Source organism: Vanessa tameamea, chromosome 2 (assembly GCF_037043105.1).
Source record: "Vanessa tameamea isolate UH-Manoa-2023 chromosome 2, ilVanTame1 primary haplotype, whole genome shotgun sequence".
NCBI classification, from domain to species: domain Eukaryota; kingdom Metazoa; phylum Arthropoda; class Insecta; order Lepidoptera; family Nymphalidae; genus Vanessa; species Vanessa tameamea.
The window spans coordinates 4,807,792-4,834,658 of record NC_087310.1 but is presented as its reverse complement, the minus strand read 5'-3'; the positions used below and the strand labels follow the sequence as shown (position 1 = coordinate 4,834,658).

The 26,867-nt window shown below is 30.6% G+C and overlaps 1 protein-coding gene across 1 annotated transcript in view; it reads right to left on the bottom strand.

Moving 5' to 3' along the window:
• LOC113401098 (protein windpipe) overlaps positions 1–26,867 on the bottom strand; it is a 46,294-nt gene that overhangs the window by 13,569 nt on the left and 5,858 nt on the right. Inside the window, exon 2 of the mRNA XM_026640834.2 lies at positions 8,016–8,062. The gene's annotated coding sequence lies outside the window, so the exon portion shown is untranslated. The remainder of the gene's footprint in view (positions 1–8,015; positions 8,063–26,867) is intronic.

The window sequence follows — 26,867 nt, the reverse complement described above, 5'->3', positions numbered from 1 at the left end:
GAAATCTAGACATTACAGAGTTATTCAGATTTTTACATGAATCCGTCATTGCACTGAAATGCAAGAAAGTTTCTTATAAATAATTACATAATTCATATTGTTGTTGTTGTTGTTCTTGTTGTTTGTTTCCGTTATTTATATCTCCTTTGTACGTAAATATTACTTATAGGAACATTAAACTCAACTAAAGAAAAATAAGACGTACAGATATATTTTTACTTATTTTTATTTAATCTTTATACTAATCCAATTTTGTTTAGTATACCTATTGTTTTTTTTATTAGTACCAATTATGAGTACAAAATTAAAACTGGTTGAGAGGTACTAGTTTAAAATTCAGTTAAAAAATTTGGTAAAAAAACATATGTTAGTATGTTTATGCTTTAAATAAAATCACGAAATAATAAAATATACGAACACGTTTTCCAGAAATGATCTCTTACTTAATTTGACTGGTACTATGTTTAAAAACATAATCACGGGATAGTCGGTTTATAACTTCGGCGTATTTTTTAAAAGTTGTTTAAAATAAACCACCGATAAATAAGATATTATAATTCTTTAGTTGTAACTAAAACTATAATTATCTAGTACTGCTATCGCGAATTCCTTTACAGGAAAACACAATAACTCATATTGAACCAATAGAAAACTGGAACCCTTCCCGGGTGTTTTTCCTTTCCGAGTTTCCTATTGGTTATTATTTGGTGTATTCACAATCTACAACCGTACAAACAAGATAATAGACCAATGAGATCGTTAAAGGTATGATTATATAAAAATGAACGAAAAAACAAAAACGTATATACTACACACCTAAGTAATATAAGTTCGCGAAGTCACAACCAAACTGCTCATATTATTTTAATTCATTCCTAATAACAGTTGGCACACAAACGTCAATTTGCGTCACCGTTTTTTGCGAGAGTAATTTTTTAAATTCTGTATTCATACGTATTAGATTCAAAAACAATTTAATTTTTTATAAACATAATACCTCGTGATTAATATCACGCGATATCACGCTGTCAGCGTACGTATTAAACAATACACGGACAATCACATAGTAATTTTGTTTAATCATTTGTAATTGATATACGAAATATAAAAAAAAAGACATAAATACAACGTCACTGATTATAAACGGATCAACTTAAGTCAGATTTATTCTTCAATTCAATGTCGTCCTATTTTCCACATTGTTAATATTCATTAGGACTTTTATACGATTTATCAGACATCGATGTATGCATTATTAATAAATAAAGGTCAAATTACAATTTATAATCTTTACATAATACATTTACAAACTTATTTTCGAACGTTCAATTTATTTATTTAACCTTAACAGTGAAATGTTTTGCTTTATTTATGCGGTAACCCGTCAACGCACATTACACTCTGAAGCCGAACAAACACACTATTTAATCTAATATCATTCAATCTAATTTATCTCATCGCTTACGTTAAAAATAAACCTTATTTTCTGCCTGTGACGTAACGATTTACCTATTCATTATAAAACAATATCGTTCGAATAATTAAACGAATTCGCGGAATTAAATCTAATTATAAAACGGGTTACATCGATACAAAATTAGAGTATCTAACACACAATTGATAAAAGAAAATAGTTTGTGTTTTGAATTGTTGCCAAAGTTTTCTCAGGTTGAGAGACGCAACGTCGCCCGAATAATTGCAGGCACCTCAAATATTTCATTAATATTCGATAATATATTCAATAATTCTATAAAATCCGTTCATATTCGTTTTGTTTTAACTCGTGTACTTTTATAATTGGTGTTTTCTTTAAGAACAAGTCTCCCGTGTAATATAAAGAGGGTGAAAATCGATACATTCGATTAAAGTAATTGGATTATCAGCGCTAAGGACATTCCTATGACGATGTTGCCAAACGCGTTCATAAAACAACACTCGTTTCGTTTGTAAAGTTGTGCCCTCATTATTTAAATCCAATAATAATTGTGTTTCGTGATCTCGACCTCACTTATGTTCAATAAAGAGCTACCGCGCTGACAAAATATAATTAAATAATAATAGAAAAATAATATAATTTAATATGAATTATACTATGTTAGTATACTCCTTGATCCGGCCACACGTACCTATCAAACGTCATTGTCGTTTTGTTCATTGCGATTTTTTTAATTCCTATGACGACGACGTCGCCGAACGCTGTCATAAATCAATATTAGGTATATTGATATTAACTTATCCATACATGCGGAACAGTGACTTTTACGAGAACATAGCTACACTAGTATAAATCCGAAAATAAAACTGTCTGTCTGTCTGTTGCTCGTTCCCAGCCAAACTTTTGCATTTTTTTGTGTTCATCAAAAACACAATAGATAGATAGTTTCTTGTGTGTTTCGAACAAAAACAATTCAATCTTATTAAAATTAAAACTCAATATGAAAGCTGCAAATTGCACCCTCGTGTCACCAAATGGTGTCTTCGTCTTGAAATTAATGGTTTTCCAGGAGAAAGCTAGTCAAATATTATTCATAATCATAACACAAATGCTTTAGCTACTTACATTGGGATTAGAGTAATGTATGTGATGTTGTCCAGTATTTATTATTATTTATTTATTAATATCCTTACAATATGTACTATGTTACTTATGTAATATCCTTACACATTTTTATATAGCCGTTGGTGCCTCTGTAAGTGGCCATGTAATTTCTTTATCGTATTAATATATTATTCGTCCTGTTCAATGATGGTCCATGACTATTTTCGTAACCGATAGATGGCGCCATCTTAGCAATATCATTTAGAGTAATCATTTTTTTGTGGTTGAATACACTATGTGGTTTGTTAGTATAATTTAGTTTCTAGTAGAATAGCATTATAATATTAATTTGGAAAGTCCTCACGATGGAAATCACACATTACTATAGCTAATAATACCGTAAAACATAATTTTTTAAATAGAGTTCTCACATTATATGTTAAGTGCATGTTTTATCAGGATTTGATTCATGACTTATGTGCACTTTGATCTTATTTTATCTCGGCTTTGGAAGAAGGTGAAGTGCTACGTTATCTCGATATAATTAATTGAATGCATGAACAGATCTTTATGATTTAATTAATCGTCAGAGTCGTTTGAAATATCCGACAGTAAATTATGATAAAATTTAGCTTCGGAAGACAAACATATTGAACTCAATACTCATATTGCAAATACAAAACTGGATTAAATTAAAACAAATTAGTAAGGAACTTAATTTTATTTTTATGATTTTGGTAGACGGGCGAGCAAATGGATCACCTGACGGTTAGTGATCACCACCGCCTTTAGACATTAGCGCTGTAAGAAATGTTAATCATTCGTTCTATCGCTATGCGTAACCAACCTTGAGAGACGTTCTAACTACTGGGCCATCTCGGCTCGGTTTCGGGAATTTATATTATTATAGTTCAATTTCAAATAGGCTTTTAAAAACGACTATAGTGAATGATATATAACATTTTAACATTGTTACAACTAAAAGATCTTCACTTCAGTGTATGTTCCGGCTATTTATGTCAAAACCGGTATAAAAACTTTAATGTAATTCTAGTAATACTGAAAGATACATAAATTCATACATTGTATGTACGAATAACAGTATATTTAATTACTTAATACCTGTTTATAATTTATTACGTACTAATAGAGTTTTACGAAGATAATCTGATTGGGTCAAGACTCAAGACTACTTTACAAGTATATATTGACATGATCAATTAAATGAGCGTTTAAAACAAGTTTAAAAACTATGCTAGTAACAAAAATACCTCTCTATACGAACTTCATACAATTCACTTGTAACTAACAATGTCTGTATAAAAATAAATCTAGGAAGTCGATTATAATTTAATATTTTTTCGTATCGATATATCTATTTCTATTTTGTATAATCGACTTTATCTGGTGATGGATACGATCGAACCAAAAGATTACAAAGATCTCCGAATATAATAGTTTGTTTTTACGAATTAAATAGATAATTTTAATAAGAATATATACCTTAAATTAAGAACATCAATCTACATAAATAGAAAATAACAATATTACATTATATTTTAACACTGGACGTGGGTTTTAAATTAAGAATTACATTCTGTATAACACAGTTATCGCATTCGTGACAATTAATTAGTATCATGTTTAATATATTAATTTCAACTTTAGTATTTGTCGTTTTTAATACCGATGTACAAAATATAATTTATGATTCTAAATAGTGTAACTTATTAATATGTATTGTGTGTCGATGCGTGACTGAACAGGTAATAAGAGAATAATTAAAACACGCGTGTAACTTACGTAGTATTTCGCGTTAAGTTATTTTGAAATTAAAATTTTATTCAACGTTTAATAGCGAATATTATATAAACTCATTAATACTATAACTTTATCAATAGTAGTAAAGTGTTTTTATGTATATTAAAATATTTTTAAATTCGCGAAACAAACGACTACGCGATTGAAGAACGTTCAATTAATAAGATTAAATCTACATCCTTAAAAGGCTTACCCCAGTATAATATATAGAATAGCTATGTATATATATACTTATAATATTACAAATATAATTGTATTTACGTATCAGATACCTTATCGATTATTTACTTGAACGGTCGACCTCGACTGATAAATTTATTAATAACCTTTATCTGTCAGATGTAAAAAGCGGAGTGTTTGATTGAACGCTGAATAAAACTGATTTGTGAGACCTATTTACAGAACTTATTGTGTTAAGGTCCTTTTAAAAACAGCTAGTACATAAAGTAGACAGTACTTGTATCATATCATATATGATACAAAAAAAAAAGAATTGTGCTTGTCAATATACTGCCACGAACGAATTAAAAAAATAATACGGTTCTCAAAGTGCTTAAAAATAATTTTACTGTAACTGTATTATATTTTTGATAATATTCATACTTTTTTTTAATAATGCCAACCTTTGACCTAAACTGGTTTGACAATTCATCAATGACATATGGAAATATTAAACTGTGGTTAGTATTAAATCTAAAGTAAAATTTAATGATTAGATTTTCTATAGACGTGTTTATTTATCAACGTTAAACATATTTAACTTAAGTGTTTTCTATATTTTGAAGGAAAAGATAAATTACAACAACAGAATATAATAAAAATATGGTACCTCCAATTTTTTCCCAGTGTTTGTACAAATCATTCGTTTACAATGAAAAAACTTACACAGCAGATGCAAATTAACAACTTTGACCCAAACATTTCCAAGTAACGTCAACATTTTTTTGCATTGCTTAAAATCGTAGCTTTAATGGTAGTCTGATAAAATTTGACACTTTACTGAGTGTCACAAAAAAATAGAAACTGTTATATGGATAACGACATTTTTTTCTGTTATTTAAACATGTGGCTTGTGGAACGTTGGTTTTTTGAAAAAAAAATTATATTGGATTTCGTTTAGTTGCTTAACGTTATCTTCAGATACCATATTATAATCTCTATGACGTCAAACTTACGAATATCCTGCTTTGCGAGGTTATATGAACTCACAATTTATTCCTCGAAATATTTCATAATATGTGCATATTTGTAGGAAATATACGTAATACTTTTTTATACAAATGGAACTGAATCACGTATTTACATAAGATTCGTATAGTGAAATTTCTTTGTACTTTTTCAAGATCCAATTTTAATAAAACATTTTTGACCCAACTTTAAGGTAGGAACTATCAGTGTTCGTGTTTAGAGAATCCCTTTTGTGTTGGCACTACAAAATATAATAATTATTACTTACCACTCCCTTATAAAACGAACATTAATTTTAGCATCATGTCATTGTGGTTTGTTTTATTTTTTTTGCGAGCTAAACTATTAAATGATTTATTACGTCATTTATAACATATTTTACGATGTAAGTAGGTATTATATTTTTAGTTAGATTGGTTTGATAAAATTATTTTTAGAAAAAAAAAAGAACATCGTCAAGCAATTCAGCGTAACAGATAATAATTGGTCGTCGTTTGATGTGATGCAGTTTAATTAAAGCCAATTGCTTTATCCCTTTTCGAACTGCCTTCGACATTTCATTGAACCTAAATGTTAGCGTCTGTATGCTTATATTAAAAAAATACATATGTATCTATTATATTTTAGAATTTAAAAAGTAATACTAATAAATGAATCAAGTACCTGTGATAAAATGTTTAAGTTTGTCTTTTTTTTTTAAACAATAAACAAGCAACATGTCCTATTATGGTCACATTCGCCCATAGATGTTGGTAGAGTAATGAGCATAAGTCACATCGTTCACCGTCATTGCAAGGGATATACCCTTAATGCCTATAATTACATTAGCTCACTACACCCCACCACAGTTTTGTCACCAATGCGTGAGTTCAATATAAACATTTCAATTTTCCTTCGTTGTAGAAGTAACTTAACAAAAAATATGCACTAACAAGATTATCATATCTTTTCATCTCTTTTAGTATCTCTTCTCTCTATTTTTAAACATATTTTGTTCGAATATATGTCATTCGAAACTCGAATTGTTTCATGCAGTAGGGACAACGGCATTGACACAAAAAACATTATAATTATAAAAAACAATGAATCTACTTCTTACGCAATAGACTTAAAGCAACACTGATACGATATAACCTTATCTTTAAATATATGCTAACAAAATCGCTGAATTTTAAGTCGCTTTAAAGCGCTTACTATCTACGATTACAGGTTGTATATTTTTCATGATAACATGAAGACGAACAGTCTTTAGTCTTTGTAGTTGATATGCGAATTTTTTTAACAAATATAATATATAGAATTACATTACAAACAATTATTGCACGACGTTAACGAATGTTAGTCACATTCATACATTATTGTGAACTTTAGAATTGAACTGTGAACCTATTGATTCATTAGAAATATCATTCAACGGTACATTTTAGCATATCGCTGTCAATTCGTAAACAAAATACATATAAAGCGGATTTAATGTTAATTGTGTAACTAGTTGAGTATAAAAATCTTTCATTATACGCCCTTATTTAGGTCAGATACCTAAAAGCGCTGTTTCTTTCGTTCGTCTAATCACTCAATTATTGCCAGCAGCTTTACAAAGATGCACAAGCGGCTTCTTACTTCAGTTGTTTCGGATTGCCAGCCCATCTAATTAAAGTAGTGGGGGAACAAAACTCTCCCTGTGATTAAACACTCCTGGCCATAGGTTGCTAGGGAGGACATCCTTATTATCATACTCCCTGTTTAATCAATCAATCCCTCACACATATCTCACAACATATATAACAGTCTTGTACAATAAAAAACATGTTGACAATTAATGACGTCAAATCTAATCATGATAATTGATTATTTATTGAATGCATTAATTCGAAGAAAATGTTTTGATTACGTAACGATGATATGATAAACACTATAATTAAATTACAAACATATGAGTCCAGTAACGTGCGTTTATTGGATATGTATGACAAATAGGAACTCGTATTAAGCAGTTATATGTTAATGCAAACATTTTTAAACAACAATCATCTATAATAGTTTTGTCTGTGTTTGAAATACGTTCATATTACTCGTTGGTCCGCATGGTTCACCTGCGTAAAATGATACTGATCCGCCCTGAGTCATTGCTTGATTTTATATAGTCTAATAAATGTATCTCAAAAATAGATTAAAGCAGTTCTTTTCCAATAGGACCAATGGATCTTGGGATAAGTTTCGCGTTCAAATATACATATTTTATAGATTGTAATTTCTAACTTCAAATTTGTTTCTTTATTTTATATAAGAATAATTTGCAATCTAATTAAAGTTTATATACAAAGAAGTCTTCATTTTCATATAAGGATATCTCCAAGTCCCAGGCTACATATGTCAAATTTAATCACGATCCGGTTATTTACAATATTATAAGAATACTGATATCACTATAAAATGGTACTGGAATAAATTTGAGTGTCTTACTCACCATACAATATAAACTCCAACGATCAAGACATCCCACGTCTTGCACTTCTGTAACAAGAAATATAATATGACTTGACGAATGTATAAAAATATCAATTCAATAAAAAAAATTCAAGGAATCATATGTCCATATGATTCCTTTACCGTTAAAATAGTTTGCAGCTGCACATATGCCCGTAATGTTGGACACAATAAAAATTACGCCTCAATGATCGTTTTGAAGTTATCCGAACTTTAAATAACAATTATTAGACCCGAGCAGATGTTACGAAGGTATTATTAAAGCAGGTAAAGCTTATGATATATTATAATGTGTCTTGCATCTTGACAATTGGAATGTTTTAACTACTTTCAACTATTAGCTTGTAGCTCTAAGCCCCGAGGTCTCCGAATCATTCATCATGGTTTGACTAATAAAAGTTACCTAGTTTGTTTGTCAAAAAATTCTCAGTATCTGCTCGGAGAATTTTTCGTTTTAGAATAGGCATACTGTCAAATGGATCACCTGATGGTAAGTTATCTCCACTGCGTAGACAATCACACTCTAATAAATATTCACAAGCCGTTAATAATCAACGCGCCACCAATATTGGGAAGTAACAGGTTATATCTCTTATGCTTGCAATTACACATGACAAAGATTGGATAGTTGGGACTGTGAAACGGCGAGATGGCCCAGTGTTTAGAACGCGTGCATCTCCATCGATGATTGCGGGTTCAAACCCAGGCAAGCACCACTGAATTTTCATGTGCTTAATTTGTGTTTATAATTCATTTCGTGCTCGGCGGTGAAGGAAAACATCGTGAGGAAACCTGCCACATGTGTAATATAACATAATATAATATAAAAATTCCATAGGATTCCTATGGAATTTTAGAATGTTCCATAATGTGTATTGAGTACTTACAGTGTATAAGTATTTAATGATTTTATCATGAATACTTACAATTCATAAAGTAATCTAGAAATATCGCAGAACATTGAAAGATAAATTACAGTCGTGATCATTTCGGCCTCATTATTGGATCATAGGTTATCGGAGAGATTGCGGAATTCTGCTACATATGTGAAACCAACTCGCGGTGAGCCACGGACTTAATGACCGACAGATAAACAATTAAATAATTGGGTTTTTTTTACATTTCAAACAATAAGGTTTTATGACTTTTTTATTATGAATAATTACTTTATCGTAATGGAAAACTGTTCTTGTCATGGTTTTCAAACATTTACTATTGCGAAAATAAACACCATTACTCGACTCCGGTTTAAGTTACCGGTTTTTTGAGTGTGGCGTAAATTTGAGCGAGCTATTATGACGTACTTATTATTCACAGATAACACAAGGTTAGTGGAATTTGTAATGACAAATTCTAACTGATCGAATAACGCATGGCATATTAATCAATTAGAATATGTTTGTGATAAGTTATCAGATATTTATAATTTATAATCTTGCATCTGACTACATTCGAAAAAGGTTCTTTTATGAACGATTATTATCGATGTTTTAATAATTGTCGATCGATTCGCTTCACGATAGCGAACATGCCTTCTTCGGCGATATTCGATAGTTCGATTGATTACAGTTTTATACGTAGACCGAATACATAGTATAGTAATCTTTACCATTTAGTTTGCATATTTTTTTAATAATTGATAACAGTCAATTCTTTTGTAATATATTTTAAAATAACTATGATGTGTCGAATTTTCCATCTGAGTATTACGAAATGGTAATTCTACAAATATGTACTTAGGTGGTGCAAACTTTATATATGTATATGTAGTTCGAAATTCGAAATTTGAGAATAGATAAGAATTTCCATTAAAAAGAAAATACGTGTACATTTATTTATATTGTGTTTTTATTCCATCACTCGGGTGGCCATCTTAGTTTGCGCGTATTGTAACACTATGTCAACATATTAAGTGTTACGATACAATAATTTAGTATATCCTTGCCAATACAGTTTATAACTATTAAGCTTACGTGAGTTCCAAATTTCTACGAATATATTCTGACTATACATAAAAAAACTCAAGAAGGAAGATCAGTGTTTTAAATTATAATACCGATGTCACACCGTCACTTGTTTTTAAAGACGCTGACTTCACTCTCGTGACATTATTATGCGACAACACTTTATTTAAACTATGAGTTTATTGTATTAACTGATACGAACGTACTAAGATTATATATCTGTGTCATTTTCTTGTTTAAGAAACTGCCTGTAAACCTCCCACTACGGTGCTAGGGCCTCTCTTTTTTATTGAATGAAGGTATGGAGATTTTCCACCACGCTGTTCCTATGCGTGTTCGTGGATGAACATGTGGATTTTTTTTATTTGAGACATGCAGATTACTGCCCTTTGCTTTCCAATAAAACACAAGATTAATTATAATCACAAATTAAACAAATGTAAATTCAGTTTTTCTTGCTCGGGTTTGAATCCGCAATCAGTTATGATTCACATGTTCAAGCCACGTGGCCATCTCATTAACGTTTTCTAATTAGTAATAACTTCTACAATTGATTTGCTAAAGTTTAACGCTATTTGACCCACGAAGATACTCTCAATTGACTAATCATCTAAATTACCGGCGGAACTAATTGTAAACTTTTGAAGACCAGTATAAACGTATCCGAAACTGCCGGTACTTCACGGCAGAATTATCTCTTCTCTTATCTTCTCCGAACCGATGTTAGTCCCGATTCTGGTTATTGCAAATGAAGATCAAATTTAATTTTTAGTTTTGAGACTAATTGAATAAAATTTTAATTTAACGATCCAATTGAAAGTTGAACCATCTTAGTTGAACATCGCAAACTCAAATCATAGCAGATTTGAACCAGAAATATTCTATTAAGCTATATATAATATTTAGCCGACTTAACGGTGTAGACAAACGTAAGGATGAATTTATATTTTGAGACCTCCCATCTTCCCTCTCAAAGATGAAATATCCAAAAATCATTTTCATCTGCTTCAAAAGGCTTTGCGACGCAGACGCTCTGTTTTAAATTGTCTGTCAATCCTGTACATTCTGAGGTATCGTGATGATTGTCATTTTACTTATATAAACTATATACCCATGAGGACTAATATTATTTCGACATTTACTTGCTGATGATTTTGTGAATAAAGTATAATCAAATCATGAAAGTATTCTTAACATCTGACTGCGCGGTAGTTTAAAGTAACGGTGCCCATAAACCGCTGCAAATACCGTACGATTAAACCAAAAATGGCTTGAAACTACACCGGTCTTTTATTGCCAATTTCGGACGTATTAGATTAACTTATATATAAATTAAATGCTTCACTTAAGAATATACAGTTCGTTTAGCAGTCGTTTAGTTAAACACTGATCTTCCTTTCTGTGATGTCATAGCATTGTTTAACAGTTCTCCCTCAAAGTAATATGGACTTAAAATCCGAAAATGTTTAAATTTTTTCCGTTTTAGAGGTATTGATATAATAACAATAACTCTAACTAGATCATTGTTGTAAAGATCTGTCAAATTTCCGCAACGTACATATATCCTCCATTCGACATATTTTATTCGGATTATAACGGTGATGATTATAACGTTTGATAAATTTTGGACGTAATTTAAAAAGACTTGCATCTGCCGCGGTTACAGCTGTCAGGTAAAATAAAAAAAGATATGATCGCCTTTGTAACTCCCAATAATACTTGTATGACAATACATTAATTTATTATAATTATGTAAAAACTACGATTAATATAGGTAAAACAGAAATAAATTGATAGTTTTTTGGTAGGCGGTTGTGCAAAGGTACCAGTTCTTGGTAAACGGTCAAGGTCACGGTCATCACCGCCCATAATCACTGGCACTGTAAGGAAAAATCGCCATTCCTAAGATCACCAATGCTCTTCAAACCGTACTGTTACACTGGGTCATTCACTCTTCAAAACGGAACACAAACATACTAAGTACTGCTGTTTGACGGTTGAATATCTGATGGGTAGGGACCCTGGTGGACTTGTACAAAGTACTACCACCAAGTAGATTTTTTATTTTTAAGCAGACTTTATTATAAATAATTTTGCGAAAAAAACTTAAAAATAAGTTCTTTCATCACATATCTTTATGTCATCGAGCTCTTATTCTTATCTTAAATATGAAATCAAAACAGCACTCTCATAACCATAGTGAGTATAGATAATAATCAAGCTTGCCTTGACTAAAGTCATGTAACCTAAAAAGCAATGATGATTCACACACGAACTTCACTATATGCAAATGAGGTTTTTAAAGAATTCAAAGCAACGTAAAACATTCTAAATTTAAATTGTAATTATTACAATAACAAAAAAAATAAGTTTAGGAGAAAGAAGTTTTTAATCGATTTGAATGCATGTCATAAAATAAAAGAACAATTCTATTTGGTTGAGTGATTACTAATATTATTTACATAACTCATATGTTTGGATGATTCACATAATCACGTCTAAAGACTGGAAAGATTTATTCTGCATTGAATAGGTCATTCGATACTTATTTTATACTCAATGACCAATTTTAAGATTATCGAATAGGTCTTCTATCAAATTAAATTAATTTATAAAACCATCTGTCAAGAGAACTATCCTGGGTTACTCTTGCCCATACTACGATATATATACTATTCTAATTTTAATTTGATTCCACTAATTCTAACCACACAGCATTAAATTTCACTAAAATATAACAACACGAATAATTAATATATAAAATAAAGGTATCACGTATATACAATAAAGGGACACGCGGTTGGAACGAAGTTTCTTTCGCTATGTATGTGCAATTAATATATTTAATTTAATAAACAACGTTTGATAAGAATTAAATGAAAAGAAATAAAATTGTTATTAAAATTGTAATTACATTAAAATTAAAACAATAAAACCGAATATAAAAGAAGAGCCAGATAGAAATAAAGAGGCAGTGGTAGGCATAACGCGTTTTCCTCGAGCCGCGTAAAAGAAATTCGTGCCAAAAAAAAAGGAGTAAGGTCTGCGCACATCTGACATAGCTGATCCGACAGTCGAGTTAGTCAACCATTGTACTCAAGTGAAAGTCTAGTCATAGAAGTGGGTGTAAAAGTAAATAGTTTGCGCAGAACAGATCATACGACTGTCATTTTTATCTTGTATGAATTATTTCACAGACAATAAACATATATACTTCATACAAATAAGCTATTACAAACACTTTAGACTCGTCCATGAACAAAAAGTACATTCTACTGAAGAGCAGGCTAGAAAGCTATATTTAACTCTTTTCTGATAGGTATATTCAATAGAATTAAATTATTTTTTATCCTGTTGGGAAATCATCAAACGCCACACTTTTAATCCAGTAATAACGAGTGATCTTTCGAGTAACAACGCCATCTATAATAATATTTTATAACAATTGATTTCAATTTATTAATTAAAAAAGATTAAACTATTTATAGTGTCAAAATGTGTATCGATTACTATATTAACCAAATTGGCTTAACCAAATTAACAACTTAGATTAAAGTCAAGGTTAAAAACACTTTTATAAGTTAATAGAGATATAACTGCTGGTAACATTAAAATTACTCTCTATAAATATATTTATATGAAAACAGTATCGTAAATTACACGAGATTACCGTATTAGGGAAGATTTATTACATTTAAGACAACATAACATTTACGATCTTTTTAAGTTTACATATGACGTTGACAAATAAAGTATTATAACGAATTACAGTTTACGCAACGTGTAAATTTACTTAATAAAAAGTAAAACTCCAATGACTTTACTGGGTATACAATAGAGATTTTGCATTGGTCATATATTCTGCTAATAAATAGAAATATATAGGAAAAATGCAATCGCCTCAGCTGCGTCATAGTCGAGTAATAAATAATTAATGTTATGTAAATAAACCGTCCGATTCCAAACACGTAATAAAATATTACAACACTTCGTTCCGGGAGATTCGAATCTTGCAAATAAGAAACATTTGCGGTTGGTTGTTGGTACGCATTAGTGCGTAAATTGCATGCGAGGAGAAGTAATCTCATCTGGTGATTATTCATTAGAAATATATGTATCTAAATTCAAGATATCGTGGGAAGCATATACGAAACATTTGTGACTAATTTAAAAAAGGAACTAAAATTTTATTAAATTGATTGTCTTCGCGAATGTTCATATTAATATCTTCAACTTCATTCCATATCTCCAACTGCAAAAAATCCAGTATCCAATAAAACATCACATTTTAAAGGAACAGAGACAGATCTTGTGTGCCTCCATGAAAGGTAAAACATTTTCTTTAAATCTAACTACCAAAACACGTAAAGGCATTGGTCATGAGTTTCTCTTTCCGACCTTGTCTAATTTGTCGTCCCATCGTATCAGAAGAGGGAGGAACTATATATTCCTGCGTTCACTATTATGAATAGCCGTGTCCGTTGCCGAAGTCAGGAAGGCCATGTTACTATTTTATCTTATGTAAAAATGGCAATTTATAACCGCATATTATTAAATAAAAATAACGACGATCGACGAATATATTTATCGGCGAATTATACGAATTTATCATATCGTTTATATTAATATTATCCATAATTAATTACCGTCTAATCATTAGCTCCGTTAACGTATTTATAGCATTATATTAATGTTTGCAACTGAATGAAAGTTCTTGCTAACCGATAAATATGTTTGCAACAACAAGGTCAGGAGGAACTCTCCGTTGACACATTGGACATATTACATAGTTAATATTGTTCCTATGAATTTCCGTTATCACTTGAGAAATATATAATAATACGTGAACATGGAAAATTGTGATATTTATTATTATAGGGGAGTTTTATCAGCAGATATGTGCCATAGATGGTAAAAAAAGTTCGAATTCCGACCACGAGCGTAAATATATGAACCACGCATCGTCACTAAAATATTTAAGATTTGACACGACAAAAGAAAACTTAAAGAATTTTTAAATAGTTCGTCTAAAAATATTCAGCCAATATTGTTAAAGTAGAATAGCGTGCAAGAGACACCTTTCAAATGCTCGTGGGTGTGATTGATTCATCGTATTTGTAGCAAACGCCCTCTACCTACTGACATTGGCGACAATATACATCTCATATAGTTTAGTTTCCTTGAAAAACGTGATACGCTGACGAAAGGTGTACTGTGTGAATTATCCAAGTAAAAATGTGATATCATTTATGCAAATAGGCGTGGCGTTGATGACTATCCTGTGTTGCGTAACAATATTTAAATAGTGAATCGGAGCAAAATGTTAAAATATACAACCAGTATCAGTTTAAATTGAATTAAAATATTTGCACGAAATATGGGTTCCGTATCTGAGCAAAAAGTTAATAGCCATTAAAATCCTTAATACTGTAACGCGGATTATTGCTAATTAGCTTGAAACGCGCAAACCGAAAAGATTTTTGACAAACACGCGGACAAAAAAAGGTCGTTAGGCCACATTGGACGGAAGAGAGTACAAAGGGCCCTCGGTGTCGGAGGTCTTGTAAATAAAATGTAAAGGAAACGATTTTTTGTAGACGATTTAGAATCGGGCGTCAGCGAGACGGGTTCAGGTAGGAATTTCTAGCGGTTAGTTCACGTTACTTCCATTCGATATTATCTCGGTATTCGTGGTTACATTTAAGTGCAAACGTTGCTATCTCGGAGTCGACTGTTTGCACAAATAAGGACGACCTTACAGCCAGCATACGTGACTGTTATTGTATAAAACATTACCTTTATAAAACGACATTCTATCTCTATATTCTATTTAATATTATCGAAAAAACTTGTAGCTCTTAAGAGAAGTAGAAAAAATCTAAATAAAATATGTCATTAAATTTTAACCATTAGTTCTTAATGGATTTTGGCACCGCTTCACCTTTGATTGGAATCAAACTTTTCAGTCTCCTTACTAACATTCCATGATAAATAGATATTATACTGTGCTGGCACATAAGACGTTTTTTAATATTTATAAAGCAGGTATTAATCACATTGCGTATTTAGGAATTAAAATAAGTTTCTAAATGTAAGATAATTATGTTTTTTCAAATTAAACCTACGCTTGCTTATTGAGTCGTTACACAAAGTCCATTGCAATTCTAGTACGATCTTATATATGATTGCGATCAATTTCTACGTGCAAGTTTAGTTTTTATTCTTATCGTGTTTCTTTTATATTATTTAACATGCTAACAAATGAATCTTCTCATGTTTTACGAATTCAAATAAAAATATATGTTGTTACGGAGAATTAGACACAATATGGTATGACAAAAGTCATTGACATTCATTTGTATCCAGTCAAATTTCTATGAAATATCTGTTTAAAGATTAAAGGAATTCTAGCTTAAAACGAGTCCGATTATATTTAAATAAACCGTTATAAAACACGAACAAATACAAGTTTTTTTAATCAATAGTAATTAATAAAATATAAACATTTAGATATTAAGATTAGAAACAATTTATATTAAACCGATGTTTTTTCACTGACATTTAAAAGGAATTAAGGATCTACTTACTTATAAATTGGCTGACCGTGATCCGTCATTCAATAAATTATATTTATTTTATTAGTGCATTGAAATAATTATTACAATTAGATTTTATTATGTAATTCGTTTGTTGTATCTGTTTGGAAGTCATTTCGCATCGTTTCAGGTGAATTTATTAGCTGCCATCCAATTTAAAGGTTAGTATTTGTATGGGAACGCCTTATAATTGGCTTTTATTAAATTATATAATTATTCCATAATTATTTGATTTAAATATGGATATAATTCCTATTTGATTTAGGGTATTTTTGGTAGTGATTCTGGCCACACTTCCTAAACCTTTCAAAGTTTCAAGAACTTTCGATTTCGTTCTTTTTGCATTTTTACATCTTCGGTTTAACACCGAATTCAAACTTCAACTTCGATATACTGAATATATCGGTGAGTTACCTTAATAGTTGAGTTTCTTAATTTGTGATTATTACTTCAGTGCTTTAGCAGCATATATCTTTTCAAAATTTATTTATAATGGAGTTTTGAAGTTTGATAAAAACTTTATACAACATATTTGTACCGACTTTAAAAAATTGTAAGTCTTTAATTCTTGTTTTTGCTGCGTTGGTTTGCAATTCAGAAAGTCGTAGTCATGTTTAATTTGTGATTTACAGTGATTTTTGACCCATTGGAATGATTCTCCGGAGTTGAAATCGTCATTTAAAGTAAGCAGGACTTTGAACCTCCAGAAGGTAAATTACTGCTTACATCCCTCGTTAAAGGTATTTATTTCTTAAGTGTGGATGGCTGCAGTTTCCTGGTTGAGTGTGCCCAGATAGCTGCTGGTGCAACTCCAAAGATGGCCTGCCTGTTCCCTTAGATATATACAATATCCACGTGTAGCTGGAAATTTGGTGATGTACCCACTTTAATTTTTTTATACAAACTTAGTTACACCGGCCTGGCGTACGGTGTACTAAATAATTAAACATACAATCTTTGAATCGTCAGAGGCGCCTAAATTTTAATTTTTGATGAGATAAATTCTAATGCATTGAATTTTCAAACATTCCTTTTATCCCAAGTGACCCACGCTGAGTCTAGCTGGCAATTTTTTTAATTATCTATAGTACAAAGGCTGTAACTACATTAAGTAACTAAACTTATTGTAAGATTTATAAATTTTGGTTTCTACATTTAAATAGTTATATAACAAAACTGTTTTCTTCAAATCCATATCCAAATTGTCTAATAGTCGCTTACCTCGAAGCCACTCCGTACCCAGACCGGGCCACGAATAGCCAATGTACAAGTAAGTATTTTGTGAGAATATTACCTATCTGTCAAGGGATTACACAGAATTTACATTGCACAGAAACGGCAAGTAAAGTAATTAAGTATTAACTTTCCGATCGCAATGCCATTTACCCACAAAAAAATACGCAAAAATCGGTCCGACCGCTTGGGTTCAGTTACATACACATAACTAACTATAACTATTTATAATGATAAAAGTATGATACGAAAGAAAACATTTACTTTAACAAAATGTAAATCTGATACAAGTCGAAACAATATTAAATTTATGTAAGCGACGGGTACCTTTGGCACCTTGGATTTGAATACACTTAGATCCAGACGGGTCAAAACCATTCATATTCCACCTCCTAAATATTTATCACGTCAGACGAATAGTAAGTTTCTTTTTTAAATATCCGTTTGTTATGTTCCAACGTTTATTTTAAAATACAGTGGAAGTCAACCATCATTTTTAAGAAATAGGTAAGGTTGTTTTTACATTTTAAATAATTTTAAACGCATTTGTATTTCAATAAATTTTATTGCAACGCCAGATTAAATTAATTATTTTTCTTAGAAAATAGGTGGACAGGCCAATTTGCCACCAGATGGTAAGTGGTCACCGCCGCCCATAGACATGTAGATAGGCGCTGTAAATATTAACCATTCCTAACATCGCCAATGTGCCACAACCTTGGAAATTATAATGGAATTTGCGTTATCAATTGTGAGCCTAAATTATCCTTACGAAGGTTAAATCATTATCAAAAATGAAGATCAGTTTTGAATAATAATTAAACAATCCTTATTTATTATTGACATCATCAGCGTTAGTACACCAAGTAAAGGTCCAGTAATCAATTAAGATACGAGTCCTATTTGTTTTAGTATACAATGATGGCAATCACGCACAAATAAAGCAATGCGAATTATTATGATCGATTCAATGCAACCGAGTGTTACGTTGTAATTGAATCGTGAAATGCAATTGATATTCAATGGACAACAGATGTTGTTAATTCTAACGTCGTGTATGATCAACATTGTACATTTAAGAGTTCCACGTTCTGATGCCGTTGAAAAAATGAATGAAGTTCTTCTGACGTCATTCGGCCAATTGATACTATTTATTATTATAATAATACTCCATTCAAATTTATTTTTATCTCTACTGAGCGTTCCATAGGTATATTTTCTTTTTATAATTACATATATGAACTATGGAATTAGGATATCTATTTTTTTTTTCCACACGGAAAGAAAAACTTGCAATTTATACAGCCAGCTAAATTCTAAATCACTGCAATCGCACTATCCGTACTCACCAACAAAACTTGTTGTCATTACCACTGCCTACGTCGTAACGGCATTCCTTCAATGTACATAAACATCTACCATTTGCGGAGACGGGTAATCTAGTCTACATTAATGACTGTTTTATGGTCTTGGAAGCGAAGAATCGTTGAGAAACCTGAGGTAATACGAACCATTCGTATGATGAAGCCAATACGTTTTCGCCGCGGCCCGTTTGACTGCCTAATTAGTTGTGGCAAACATTTTAAGTGCACTTTTTCTCGTATTCATCTTGTTTAGGGGGAATCTGTTGCTCATGCGGTTTCATTAAGTTTCGTTAAACACCCTTAGTTTCTCTTTTTTATTCACACGCACATTAGCAGATACATCTGGTGGCCGAGTAGCTAGAACAGACTAAATTTTTATTTTATTTTTTTTATTTTATGATATCGGTAGGCGGACGAGCAAATGGGCCACCTGATGGTAAGTGGTCACCACCGCCCATAGATAATGGCGTTGTAAGAAATATTAACCATTCCTTACATCACTAATGCGCCACCAACCTTGGGAACTAAGATGTTACGTCCCTTGTGCATATAGTTACACTGGCTCACTCACCCTTCAAACCGGAACACAACAATACTGAGTACTGCTGTTTGGAAGTAGAATATCTGATGAGTAGGTGGTACCTACCCAGACGGGCTTGCACAAAGCCCTACCACCAACAAAAGTTTTCTCCTAGAAGAGAAGAGAACATTTGCCTAACAGTGAGAAATTACTTTTCGCTCATATAATGTGTTTTGGACGACGCAATATGTTATCTGTATTTCTATATAATTAACTAAATGCCTCTTTAGTGACTTGATGTGCAACCACCATACTAGAGATTCCGGCGCTTACTGCCCTTAAAAAACCTATAGTTTCCTCTACGATACCTACGAATTAACACTGCATAGCCATTTTACTGAACCACACGGCAGTCAAATAACGATTCTACAGTAATAAAATACGATAACATTATCTAGTAATATCCGGTTGAAGTGCATTCGGACTATAAAAGGCGTTGAATTTTGCCTTATCGTTTTCTAATACAAGGAAGTGCGGGCTATATAATATATAAGTAATAAATAAGGACAGTAAATTTACGTGTAAAATATCAACGTCGCAAAATCCATTACTGGATGTTTTACAATCTGATCGATTTATTGTTCTTGAACTTCCTGGCGATGGGAAATCGAAACGTGTGGGCGGCTGACTATTACTTTGAGATGGTATAAACATTATTTTATTGAACGACAATTTATTTGTAATATGATGTTTTTATATCAATCTGAATACTGTGACCGGTACCTAAGGCTATAGCGGTACCTGATTGTTACCGTATATCTTACAAACATACAATTTTAAGGGTTTTAAGCTAAGGTTTCTCTAAAGGTTTGAAATTATTCTAATAACAGTTAGTAGTTCAGTCTACTTATTCATTCTGTTATTGTTGTTAATGACAATAATGGTCTATCATACTGAATAAGCTTACTATTAATTTTGTTAGTTATTTTTGTATATGGCAATAGGGTTTCTTAAGATCCCTTAAACTACGCAACGGATTCTGATGCGGATTTATCAATAATGCATGAGGTAGGTTTATATGTATATTGCAGTAGAGAAAAGCCGAAAATGTCAACGTTCCTGGCCGGAAAAAATTAAAAGGAAAAATAAAAAGAAGAATATTTATATTTATGTTTGTTCTTTGTATAAGTTATATATAGACCCTTATTCCATTGAAGTCAGAACGGATGGTTAGTCAAAAAATAATAAAAAAAAAAAAATATTGCCTTTTTACTAACCACGAGACCGTATTCATTAATCATTAATCAATTTGACAGAAACGTTCTATAATTAAAATGATGTCGAGAACCTTTTCCAAACATTTAATTAAAATGGGACATCGCTTTACATTTTATTAAATGTAAAATTTAAATAGACTTAGTTATCAGATAGTAAACGCAACTAGCATGTTCGATTACAACATTTGATACAATAATTACATGTAAACAGCGTTATAAAATAACGAACAATGCCTATTACATAACATTTAATTAATCATCGTTTAGTTTAGTTAAACCTATATTCATTGTATTTTGACAAATTTAATATCGTATTTTTAAATATGACTTATTTTATTACATAAGAATTAAAATCATAATTATTTATATAAAAAAACGTCACTATTAAGTTTAAGATTGTTCCTATAATTATTCGCTACATTTTTTGTACATTCCCAGTATAAAAAAACGTTTCATTCGAACTTAGCTTAAGTTAAGTTTAAACTAGAAATAAAAGTTAGTGCCTATATAAAATATTTATTTATTTATTTTGTTTTGGTGAGGGAAAACTATTTTGTAAGGAGTTGTTTTCGTTTCCATTTCAAAATGACATAATGACTACTTTAAGGAACTATTATTAACGAACTTGCCGGGTACTTATGTACTTTTATTTGTCTAATATTTAAAACGGAACTATACATCGTGTATTTTTTTTTCTGATATCTTACTAAGATTTTATAGATATAAATAAGTATTCGAATTGAAGGTAGAATAAAATAATTAATCAAATAATAATACAAAATAAAATAACATTTCATCATCAAAATCGTCGTTATTTTAGGTATTTTGATTTTGTAATTTAATGCTTCAAATATTTTTTCTCAGTATTCATAACTGCATTTCATATAAGCAATTTCACGTAACGTTTAACGTAAGATATAGACGGAATGAACTCATTGCATTAACTCTTATAAATGAACGCTGCCTTTTGAGCAACAATTTATTTACATTTTTACTCGCTACTACAGTTTGTACATTGTAGTTTGACCAAGATACACTTCTGTCATATAATTATATATAACTATGATGTACGTAAGTTCAATGAACTTTAGTGATGCATTATGTTACATGTAGCCAGTATTAGTAAAGTCATGGTTTAATGGAAACGGATTTTCCCTTTTTTTATGTAATAATTAATTAAAGAATTAGTAATATTCCTATTTACCCATACTTTTAAGCTTATCACTTGTGTTAGGAGTGAGGTCCACAATAGCCCAAGGGGTCAGGATCGATCCTGCGACTTTTTACTACGATAGGCGGCTCGTAAACCATTGCGCTATTGATGCTTTACAAAAGAAACCATCTTCTATACATTTTAACATTCAAAAATCTCACATTAACAACAAATATATATAACATACAATGTCCTACGCGACCATAAAATAAAATATATGTGTGTAACTGATAGCCATAAATACTAAAACCTTTTTAAACATTGACAAGGGCGCAACCCTTCCATAGACATTACCATAAATAAAGATAAAAATAAAACTCCATCAAATACAACGCCTTCGCTATCTATTACCAAGTTCCTTGTTAAAAATGACAGAATTAATAATTGAATTTGCCCGCATTCCAACGTAGCATCCTGTTTTGCCAAATCAAGTTATAAATGGAACCAAATTATCCATTCTATCTAAGAGAAAGAAAATACTGTTAGAGGCCTTGCTTTAAGCCGATTAAAGGAATATCTACATAAAAATGCATAATAATTAGTTCTACCATACATAATGCGGAAACTATTGACTTATTATATTATAACAGTTATCGCAGTGTATTGAATCTAATATTCAATTTAATAATAATATATATTAATTGAACTATTTTTATATTTTGGGCACATTTTTTTTATATACATATTTTTATTACAACAGGAATGAAAATCAAAATATAGTTTATTCAAAGTGGGTTTTACAAGCACCTTTGAATCGACATTTTACAAAACTATATTAAGTGAAGCTACCACCAGTTCGGAATGTAGATTCTAATAAATAAATATATATATATATATATATATATATATATATATATATATATATATATATATATATATAGAGCATCTTTAGCGCGACACGCCTTCTGTATAATGTCAATGTATTATATTGGTATTACCACAATTATTTGTCTCGTTGCGACACCAAGAACGACAACGAACTATAGAATTATTCCGTGCGATCGTGAAATATCGGAAAGAGATATACGTCATCAACTTGAATAACTATACCATACATACATACAAAAAAGCGTATCCCATTTAGTTTAACATTTCACGTGTGAGATACTGAGTGATTTCTTGCAGAGTAGTGTAATCCTTTGATTCAAAGTTTAAAGAGGATTGAGGCATTGCATATTGTAATAAAATTGCAATGTATAAAAAATATATATTTCAGATCGTTTAACAAACCATACGGCAAAGTATTGATATAAATAGTTCCTTCAATATATAGTCAATAACAAATAAATAATTTGTTTTTATTTATAAGCGACATGTCGCAGACCGGTAAACCACCTGTAGAAAAGTTATCACAATATATTAAAACGTACTGCTGTTTGGCAGTAGTATTGAAAACTACATATAATTATAAATAAATGGATAAAAGATTATTTCGAGAATGTTCATCGATTGAAATTTATTCTATTAATAATGACAATTCAATATTAATATTATAAGAACATAAATATACTCAAAGGTTAACATCTATTTGCAACGGAAATACAAAAAAAATAATTAATGTAATTTAATAAATTAATGTAATAAATTAAACCTTAAGTACATTTTTATAATTTTAAAATCATTTCATTTCCGATTAATTTCAATAAGAGCAACCGAGACAGATTTAATGATACGTGATATTTTTTAGGCTACAATTTAATGAAATATACCATTATTCATTTGTAATAGTGATTGTAGGTGCATATTATTAATCTGAAAGTACGTCTGTCTGTCAAACACGATTGTTACTCATCACGACTCTGTACTGATCGTAATGAAATTTGATATTAAGATATAAACATATAAATTATGGGTTTTTAGTTGCTGCCGGTTTATAAACTAGTAAAGAACTAAAATCAGAATACGTTTATTAAAGACATAATATATTCCAGATTTTTTTTTAACTCAATCTCATAACTAAACTAAGTAATTAAAAAAAAAATTACATATAAAATCTATCTTACAATTTAAATAAAATAGTAATAAAACCTACAGACAGTTTTCATTATTTATACTCTGTATTTCATTAAACTATATTGTTAAAGTTATCGTAATCATTCAATCCCGATAAGTTATCTGTGGAGTATTTGTGGCGGCGATATTTTTTTAGTACCTACATAGTTATAACGTAACTATTACTATAATAATTGGCTATCGACCTAATTCGGTGTACCTTATAAATTATTAATCGCTAGTAATGTATAATACAATTATTTTAAATTTAGAATTAGCACTTTCATTTGTTTACTTAACAGGGCACATTTTTATGTAGTTTTTTTATGCCTATAGAGCGCCATATTGAATTTGTGGTGACGTCACAAAGAATACTCCCGGACGCTTCTGACAGGTATCGTCACTTTTCAAATCATGATGGTAACTTTAGAATATATGCAGATATATCATATCAAAACAGTCATTCCAACGTAGACTGCTGAAATTATAATCACCCTTAGACTTCACTGTAGTAAAAAAATATTTATAAGCGCCTATTAGAAAGTTAAGTAAGTTTTGATTTTGACGAAAAGATTATTTAAATATACATATATGATGACGAAATTCTCAGTAATATTATAGCACGTATAAGGGGCTATTGTTTAACAATAGGTCGAGAAGTTATGAGTCGAATGCACAATTATAAGGACTTTAGTCAGTTATTCAATAATCAACGAAGATATAGGTAACTACAGCGTGTTAGAATCGTGTACATAACTGTTTTAATATTTAATCTTTTACAATTATTCACAATTATAATTAATTAAGACTATAATGCATAAATTAATTGTAAAATAATATAAATGTGTGTATTCACTTTGAATTTGAATTTGGAGTCAGATGACAAAGAGTCACGAGATACTTTCCATTCTTAGATTCTTAAATCGCCAATTTATGTGTTGCCTTCAATCTTGAATATGTGTAAAGTCAAGCGTAGAATTTATTTTCATTGCTTTAAGAATTCTTGTTATGTAAAAATGATGGTATTTATTTTAAAACAACACGAATTTAAACTAAACAATATTAGGCATTGTTTAGTAGCTATACGTTAGTTTGGCTACTACGACGATTTTTATAATCGTTGACAGGCATACAATAAGACAGAGAATTAATGTGTGGTCCGGAACCGAAAAACGAAAGAAAAGACCTGAATATTTAAACACACCTCTCTCAATCTATTACCAAACAATGGGATGTATTTGTTCTATGCGACGGACACGCGGTGCATTTGGTCTCATTTAGCATAGTCGTATGGTAATATTGTTTATTGTTACTGTGACACAATAGACAATTACAATGGCTTCTGGCGCTGCTCAATCAGCTCATAATGGCCTCTGACCTATTTGCTACACACCTAGTCAACTGACCTGATTATACACCTCAGGTAATATGTATACGTATACGTTTATAGTTAATTCCTTAGTTGTTTATAAAGTGTCTTATTATGGATTTCCTTGCATAAAATATTTATGAACCTTTTAGCTTTTTAAAAGAAAAGAAAAGAAGATTTCTTTTGTTGTTTTGTTAATTATTTTTAAGGTTAATAAAGATAATTTATGGCATTATAATAAAACCTCAATCTACGACCTATATACTCTGTAGTTATACGGCACAGTTCATAGGTGTAAATGTTCTGCATCAGACAAACCGAATGGCCACCTCGAGTAGTCATTTAAGTGTTATGATATTTTAATCGATTGCGTTCATTAATATTATTATATAATAGGTTAAGGAACGTCATTTAAGAAATCGAGTCGTCAATTCATAAAATTAATTGTATTTTAAATTACAATTTAAACGTGAGAACATTTGCAAGCCCGTATGCAAAAAGTTGACAACATCTGAGCTCTAGTGATTTAGCTAATTAGCGTGGATGTTCGCATCAGATAAGAGAATACGTTAAGAGAAAGCAGCTGAAAGTTAGAACCGCAATGACCCGAGGTTGATATGATTGTAACCTAAAACTTCCTTGTTATAAGACAGTATATTGGTTGCGTGATTACATACATATGCACTCATTGCAACGTCGATATTACGTAAAGTGTGAAATAAATATTATGACAGTTCTTTTCACGGAGCATTAAATCAAATACATATCTTGTCAAATGCCTTTTGAAATTCGTCAAATTAGCTAGATGAAAACAAAAAAAAAAATTGAAATGTTACAAGTACTATTTTAATAAATACGTTATTACAAATATACATATATAAATTATGAAATGACTAAAAGTTAAAAGAAAAATTACTACCGTACAAATCATGACCGCAAATGGTAGCGAGATGCTGGCAGCATTTCACCGTTGAATCAAAAATGATTTATTGGGATCGATATTCAAATTGAACATCTATAATAATGATATGTACACTCGATGCACTTATAAAAAAAAGAGATCAAACTAGTCGTTATATTTCTTCAAGCATATTAAGATAAGATCATTTTAAAACGTCAGTATAAAATGCTTTTGTAAATTGCATACACAACGATATTCATCGGGAAAGGCCCAATAGCACACTTTTTTTGCACGCGCAAAACTTGATACAGTTCAACGTGCTAATTATTAACTGACTTTCACTTCGAATGATAAAAGAGCGTGTTTAAAATCTCTGCAATTTTCAGCGTCGTTTCATACTCTT